The sequence below is a fragment of the Limanda limanda genome, chromosome 6, assembly GCF_963576545.1.
Source record: "Limanda limanda chromosome 6, fLimLim1.1, whole genome shotgun sequence".
Lineage (NCBI taxonomy): Eukaryota > Metazoa > Chordata > Actinopteri > Pleuronectiformes > Pleuronectidae > Limanda > Limanda limanda.
The window spans coordinates 11,267,727-11,275,274 of NC_083641.1; the positions used below are offsets into that span (position 1 = coordinate 11,267,727).

Here is a 7,548-nt window from a genome sequence, read left to right on the forward strand (position 1 = left end):
GAAGGCTGTGCGTGCAGACCGGACCAGCGGAGGGATGTCGGGAGCGAAGCGAATAGCCTGGTCCTCATGTTGGATGGTTCCTTTGCGTCTCGCTGCAGACCATATCATGGAGACATCTCTGGAACGATGGATCTTGACAATGACCGGGCGAGGGCGACCTTCCACAGGCGGCCCGAGGCTTCTGTGTGCGCGGTCGATTGAGATGGTTTGGACCGGGAGCCCCAGCACCTTGGGAATTAATCCTTCAAAGAAACTAACCGGGTCATTGCCTTCCGTCGACTCCTTGAGGTTAAAGATTCTGATGTTGTCTCGTCGAGAGCGACCCTCTAGATCTGTGAGTTTAGCTGTCAGCTCGGCATTTACTTTCTCCATCGCGGTTAGTTTCTTCTTCAGCGGTGTAGCGTCGTCCTCCAAGGCAGAGACACGGGTCTCGAGTTCGGTCTGACGTGCAGTGAGGGAGTCGGTAGCTGCCGCGACCTTATCGATGCGCTTCAGCAAGCTGTCAACTTTTTCCTCCAGAATCGATTCGAAGCTGGAGAAGACCTGCTGGATCTTAGTTTGCGTCCGCGTGCCCTCCTCAGCAACGACAGTGGCGATGTGTTTCAGCAGCGCATCATAAGAAAACTCCGGAGACGAGCTGTTAGCGCTAGCAGCGTGCTCAGTGTTAGCGTTAGCCTCACTCGAGTCAACAGGATCTTCCGCCGTATCCCGGAGCTGGTAAACTTTTTGTTGTTTTGTAGGCTTCGGCATTGCGAAGTGGGGTTAAGAAGATAGTTTGTTGTTTTTGTATGCTGGATTAGCTGGTGAAATTTAAGTTATTTACTACTGAACGGGGGAGAGACGGTGCCACGCTCTTCTCTCTACCACGCCATTGCTCCTCCACTCTCCCTCTTTCACAAAGTACCTTCTAAAAATGCATTTAACATTTGGAATCAACCTTTATAGTTGTACAAAATAAATACAAAGTGAATAGTTGTGCAATGGGTGTGTGTGCCTGCCGTGCCAAGCACCCCAAAACAATAACTTGTTCACATGTAACATAACAGTAAGATTGTGTTAACAGTGCAATGGGTGTGTGTGCCTGCCGTGCCAAGCACCCCAAAACAATAACAGTTAACAGTGTACTTGCCATGCCATTACAGGGCTCAAAGTGAACTTTACATCATCTGAGCTAGATGGTTGCAGTCATGCCAAGCAACTGATCAAGTCTGCATAAAAACATTACTTAAAAAACAAGTTAACTTTTGATCAGTCTTACAATGCCACAACGTTTGTCTCGGGGACATTGGGACCCCTCCTTCCTACTAGACTACCTAGGTCTGCATAAAATGGCAATATGGAACAATATATAAGGCAGTATCAGTTGTACCATACTTCATTTGAACATCAAATGGTTTGAAGTAAAAAAGATTATTTATGTGCAACACTTTAGGAACTTTGTCTGGATGCAGCTTGACCTTAAAAGCATGGTAATGGTTATCAAAACAGATGGTTTCCATCAATTTTCCACAGAGCAAAACACAATCATCTTTTACAGCAATCATGTCAATCTTACAAAATACAGGCATCTCACATGCTACCTCAGTGCATACAATGAAGTCACAACGGTATTCCGTACCATGATACTTTATCCATTTTGCAGAAAACACACTGGTTGACAAAATAGTTCCAAATTTTTCCGCTATTGCTGCTCCATGTTTTGACTAAAGTGTCACAATTTTTCCTGGACCTACAATTAATCTTTCTTTGCTAAAAGATTCATGATACATTGCCATATATCTTTGGTGCTTTTTGGCTAATGTTGTTGTTATGTTTTTAAAGCTTTTTAATTGCTGTTTGAAGAAATTATGTTTGGCTTCGTAACGCATACACCAGGTGTGTAAAATTGGACCAATGTGCCTAATGCAGCTAGGATAATGTATCATAAAATGATGCTTTGGCAAGAGATTTCTTTCAGGAAATAATTGCTTGAACAGCCGATGATGATCAGTGATTAAATGTTTGAGGTATATGGTCATGCCTTCTGACAAGACTGGTGAGAATACAATGTTAACAATCTGAAGAAGCAAAAGTAGGAGATGCCAGTGTTTATCATCTGTCTCGATCAAATCACCAAAAAGCAAAGGCATATTGTTCAACAAACACCAAGCCTGTATGGCATTCAACCCCAAATCATTACTTTCATCCATCATTTTATCTGTTGGCAGAGGTGGACGGTTTTGCTGCTGACTGAAACCATAGTCATACGCATGTATTCTACCAGCCACTTGTTCAGCACTTAGGCAGTTGCCTTGGATGTATTTCAGAATCAGTTTCACCTCGAACTGCCCAACTCCCTCTAAAATATCGTGCATGATATCAACTGCAAAATTGTTGGCTGTGTTGAAATACTGAAGTGAATTCAACAGACAAACACGTTTGACACCATATACATGTGGCAACCTTGGATCTGTTTGTACAGTTTGACAGTGCTGTGCATGTGAATCAACAGTTCTTAAGACAACTTCCGGGTCATCTTCACAGAATACAGTTTGGAAAGAGTGTTTCTCAAGGAGACAGAAACGACAGCAATATCGCGCCCCAAATGACTCTACAAAGCCAAAGAGACCATGCAAACCAAGATTGTCCCCAGTGACCTGAACTACAGTACCATGAATAACATGTTCAAAAGTTGGAATTTGAAGTCCCTCTGTCTCAAGCACTTTCAGATCATTAATAAGTGGTTCCAGTATCAAATTAAAACTGTATCGCTTTATGTCCTGTGCATGAAATAGAGCACACAAATGAATATTAATCAAAGACGAATTAAAGATTGGGGGGTAATTTCTTAAAGTAAAATATATAGCACCTAATTTATGTAAACCCCTTTTTGGTCCCAAGACATTTGCAGTTTCGAAGTCGTCGTAAAAGAGCTGGATCTGCAAGGCATCTTTTTCTATAGAAAATAGGGGACTTTGGTTAAAATAGGTGGCATCTCTCAAGTCTGCATACACACCTTCCTTGGGAATATACCTGGGCTTGAACAAGTCTGCAGATTCTTTTTTTTGTAAAATACTCTTCAGTGTTTCCAAAATGGGAACATATGCAAACATGTCAGTTACAAGGACTTGGTCATATGTCCCAGTAGTTTTGTTTCTTCTGCTGTCAAATCTTGTGCCAAGCACTTTTTGTACAGGCTCAACAAGTCCCCATTTCTCTCTTAGGTGTCTGCTTAGTTTTGCTTCTGTATTTAAAGGTGTGAATGGGTTTTCCAACATTTGGAAGGATTGCTCTATTTTGTTCCTATTTTCTGTATCCTGTGGAGACAAGCACTGTAAAGCTACATCTTTAGCCTGACTGTGAACCTCAAAAATCACTTCTTCCATTGATGAGACAAATCTCTTAACATTAGACTGACTTAATCCTGCTGCTTTGAGTTGTGCAATAGCTGTGGCACACATATCTAAAGGGCTGCTACTGGACCTTGTCAACGGGGTAGATGTTGAGGCTGTCTCTTCTACATTGGCTGTCACCTGCTCTCCTGCTTCACCAAGATCTGCTCTGCTTAAATTGACGTCATTATCAACTTGTTGGTCAATATTGTCAGTGTGTTTGGTGTTTAAATGTTTCCTAAACCCAGAAAAAGTTCCAAGCACACGGCCACATCCAGACTGAGCACATTTAAGGCGAAGATATTTTCCATCCAAGTAACCATGAACAACTCGTAAATGCCTAACAAGGGTATTTGTGCAAGTTAACTCAGTCTGACAAACAAAGCACTTCATGACAAACAAATCAATACTGTTCAAGTACTAATGAAGCATTCTAGCCCGAACTTCTGCGACGCGGGGACTCTCCTTCACTTTACCAACATCTATGTTGTACACAGTGGTCTGGATGAACGTGAACATGTTGTACAGCATGGGATTGTATGTGGTGGCAAAAACATAATGCGCCTTAAACATTTCGTCGAAAGCGCCAAGTGAGGAGGCTGACCTGCAACTGATGGCAGTTTTGTCAAGTATGATGAAGAACTGGTGGACTTGTTTCTTCCTTCGTCCTACAGCCAGGAGGTACGGTTGTGTGCTTGTTGTGATGGAATCGAGATGTTCCTGGATGTTGGTTCCTGTCTGAGAAAACAAAAACACAAATCACAAGGCGAGACTATTACAATTCCATGGTTGTGATATTACACAGACACACACAAAACAGCTTCCATGTGTTTGTACAGTTTTTAAATGTGTATAAGTGATTATGACCTGCAAAACTGAAGCTCCCTCAGTCAAACATAATTGAATAAAACATATTATAAAATTAGGAGAATATAAAAACCTTCTTGAAGACCACAAGATGCTTCTCTGCTTGGGAAGCAGACACCTTTCCAGGTCTTTTACGACCCTGGGCAGTGGGGGGAATCAGGTGTAACAGCAGCAAAATCGATGAGAGGTCACTGTCCCAACCTGTAACAAGACAAATTTGATGTTAAGTGGACCATCAGTTGAAGTTGTATGAGGTAGTGAGTGAGTGAATTAGCAATTATGTGATTGATCATTTTGAAATGTGTATTGATGAGTTTAGTGGTTGTTTAGCTCGGTAAGTTGTCACTATTTTGTTATGTTATTCTCTGCCTTAAGGGCACCAATACCTTTATGTGGCTGTGAGGTTATTAAATGTTCCTCATCACTGTATGTTCACAGGACATTATTACACTGCTAATTATTGCTACTTGGCATACTGAGTGTATACAGCATAACACACCAGTAAAACCTTAACACTGACATGGGTTACAGTGAAGCAGACATAACAAATGCAGCCAATGAAATGAGGCAAAAGTCATACTGACCACTGTCGTAATCCACTTCAGACCCATCCTCACAAGTATCAGCTGCCAGGAGAAGATCTTCAAGCTCACTGGTGGATGGAAGCTTTCTGCATTGCTGGATGACCTTTTTCTTGAACATGCACTGCATGAAAAGAAGCGTTTGTGTCAATCTGTGTCGCAGAGAAGTGTTGGCACATCCTTCGGTTAACGACTTTCACACGTATCTGCAGGCAGCAAAGGAAACGCTCAGGGTTCCTGCAGTTGTCAAGCCTGTGAGCTGTTGAGATTTGACCCCCCTGCTCCAACTCCTAGAGGACGCTTTCACATGCAAATGACAATGCTCTGAGCTTCACAAATGCAAATCAGTTTCCCTGAGAGCAGATAACACCAATGTGTAAGAGGCACCAACAATCTATCTGGCTGAGTAAACCAGGCTTAAAATAAATATTAAACCTGAAATTTTAAATTGTTCTTAAGTAAGTAAGTGTGCTATAATGAATTATATTGTATACCACGAACAAAGGTCAATGCAGTCAAAAGAAATGAAACAATGCACTTTATTTCAAATTTTTATTGTCATCCAAAACAATCCTAAATCTCAACAACTGTACAGAGTGGCATGATTACAGTCACTTTTTCAATTGTGCTGGTTAAATGCACAGAGGAAGTGTAAACCACACCTCTACCAGCAAATAAATGATGTTGGGTATGATCATCTGTGTTCTGTAAGCTCCAAACTTCTACTGGCTTTCCATAAAAATATCTGTCCTCCCAAAATACTGGCATCAAATTCACATGTCAATGGCAAACTAAGCTGTTCCATGAATTATAAATGGTACCTTTTCACCACTACTTTCAAAATTGCTATGAAACATTCATTGATTTAATGATTTATTTTTTCAGTGTAATATTTAATCCCCCATGGACTGCACAGTGACAAAACACAGCAGCCGGCTGTTTGGATACAACATACATCTCCACTCAGTTTGATTATTATTTTAAATATAAAGGAGACACAATATAGAGCTTAAATTCCTTCATAATTTGAACTTCAATTGTCTAATTGTTGTTATTAAACTTTCTCAGTATTCCATTAAAACAGTCAACACTTTTATCCAAAGCGACTTACAATAAGTGCATTCAACTATAAGGTTACGAACACAGAACAGCGTGAATCATGTGTGTAAATGTACTAAACACCACAAAAAATAAACCTGGCCTCAGTTAAATACTTATCCCATATGAAGTAACCGCTGCTCACGTCACCCGCTCGCGTCATCAGCTGATGGACTCGTCCAATCAGAGCCTCGTAAACACAGTGCAGCAGCGTCGAGTGTCCCGCAGACAGGAAGCGGGTCGTGTTTAGCTTGTTCCGTACGAGTGACTCTGTTTTCGGGGTAAATAACTTGCTGAAGTCGACACGACGCTTTTCCCTGGAGGAGAAGATGAGTGCGTGTGGAAGCAGAGCCGCGGGCCCGGTGTGGACGAGTCGAGGCGGAGAAGACGGATGCACAGTCCCTGAGTTACGGTGAGCTAGAGACGCCATGCTAACCACTAAGCTAACTGGTACATCTGAAAGCATGTCCGCCACTTTGGGATAGCGAGAAAGTTGCTAAAATACGAATACAGCATCGAGTGCTGGAGCAGATCTAGTGCATGTGTAAATATGTATGAATTACTTAGATGTAACAGTTTGTTCTCGTTAAGTTTTTTAATCAACGTGACTTTTTTCTGTATGTTTTCACAGCCTCAGCCCCCCCCCCCCCCACACACACACACAAACAAAGAGGCGTTAGGCTGAGACGCTGAAAGTCCGGATTTAAAGTGCAGAAAATTAAGCCATTGAATGTAAGTAACTGTTTATGAATTGTTTTGGTGTTTTTTTGCTGTGGATCTTCCAACGGTGATGCAGCGCGGCTATTTCCGTTTATTAATAATAAAGTCATGTTACATGTGTTGTTTTCCAGCTGCCTGTCCATGACGTACAAAGACACACTATGAGCCAGTATGATCCGACCAGACCTTACATCAGCATTGAGGAGTTGTCGGAGAAGAAAGAGGGTAAGGTTATATTCATTAAATAATTTTCCAGTTACATGTAAAGGTGTATGTTGTCATTGAACTGTGCTAATTTTACTCAATGTGTTTACAGCTGATTGAAGCGGGACAGATGACATGGATCCATCCTTCCACAGCCAGGAGCGCACCGACCTGTGTGCCACACTTCATTAAGACTGGAAGCTACACTGATCTCACAGCTACACACCACAGACGTCTACACACTGGAGAAGATTCAGACAGAGTCCCACAAAGAAGTCATGACCCAGAGGCTGCAGAGAAACATTTCAAGCCTCATCTGAGTTTTTGTACAATATTTTTGCTGTATGTAAATAAAGCTTTCACTCCACATATACCTTGTTCACATTTGTTCCCTGTACAATATGTTCACCTATAACATCAAGCATCACATGAATGTTTAGTTTAAATTAACTGCAGTGCTTTTGGTAAAGGCTTACTTATAAATAATAATAAATATTAATATATACATTTTTATTATAAATATTGTGTGGGAGGGGCTTACCCCACGTGCGGAATGCTGTGACCCCACGTGTGCACTGCAATGACCCATAAGGTGACCAATAGCAACACTTCTACCAGCCAATCACGAGTGACATTAGTTTCAAGGGTCTGTGGTTTCCTCCAATGGTGAGTAGAGAGAGGTTCTAGCCAGCGGCTGGACTCCGATT

At 41.7% G+C, this 7,548-nt stretch overlaps 1 long non-coding RNA gene across 1 annotated transcript; it reads left to right on the top strand.

The window, feature by feature from the left end:
* The first annotated feature begins 6,186 nt into the window (after positions 1-6,186).
* On the top strand, positions 6,187-7,210 carry LOC133003852 (uncharacterized). The gene is made up of 4 exons (XR_009678305.1): positions 6,187-6,329; positions 6,549-6,649; positions 6,769-6,862; positions 6,954-7,210. It is a non-coding gene; the product is annotated as an uncharacterized LOC133003852 (long non-coding RNA).
* Positions 7,211-7,548: the final 338 nt, after the last annotated feature.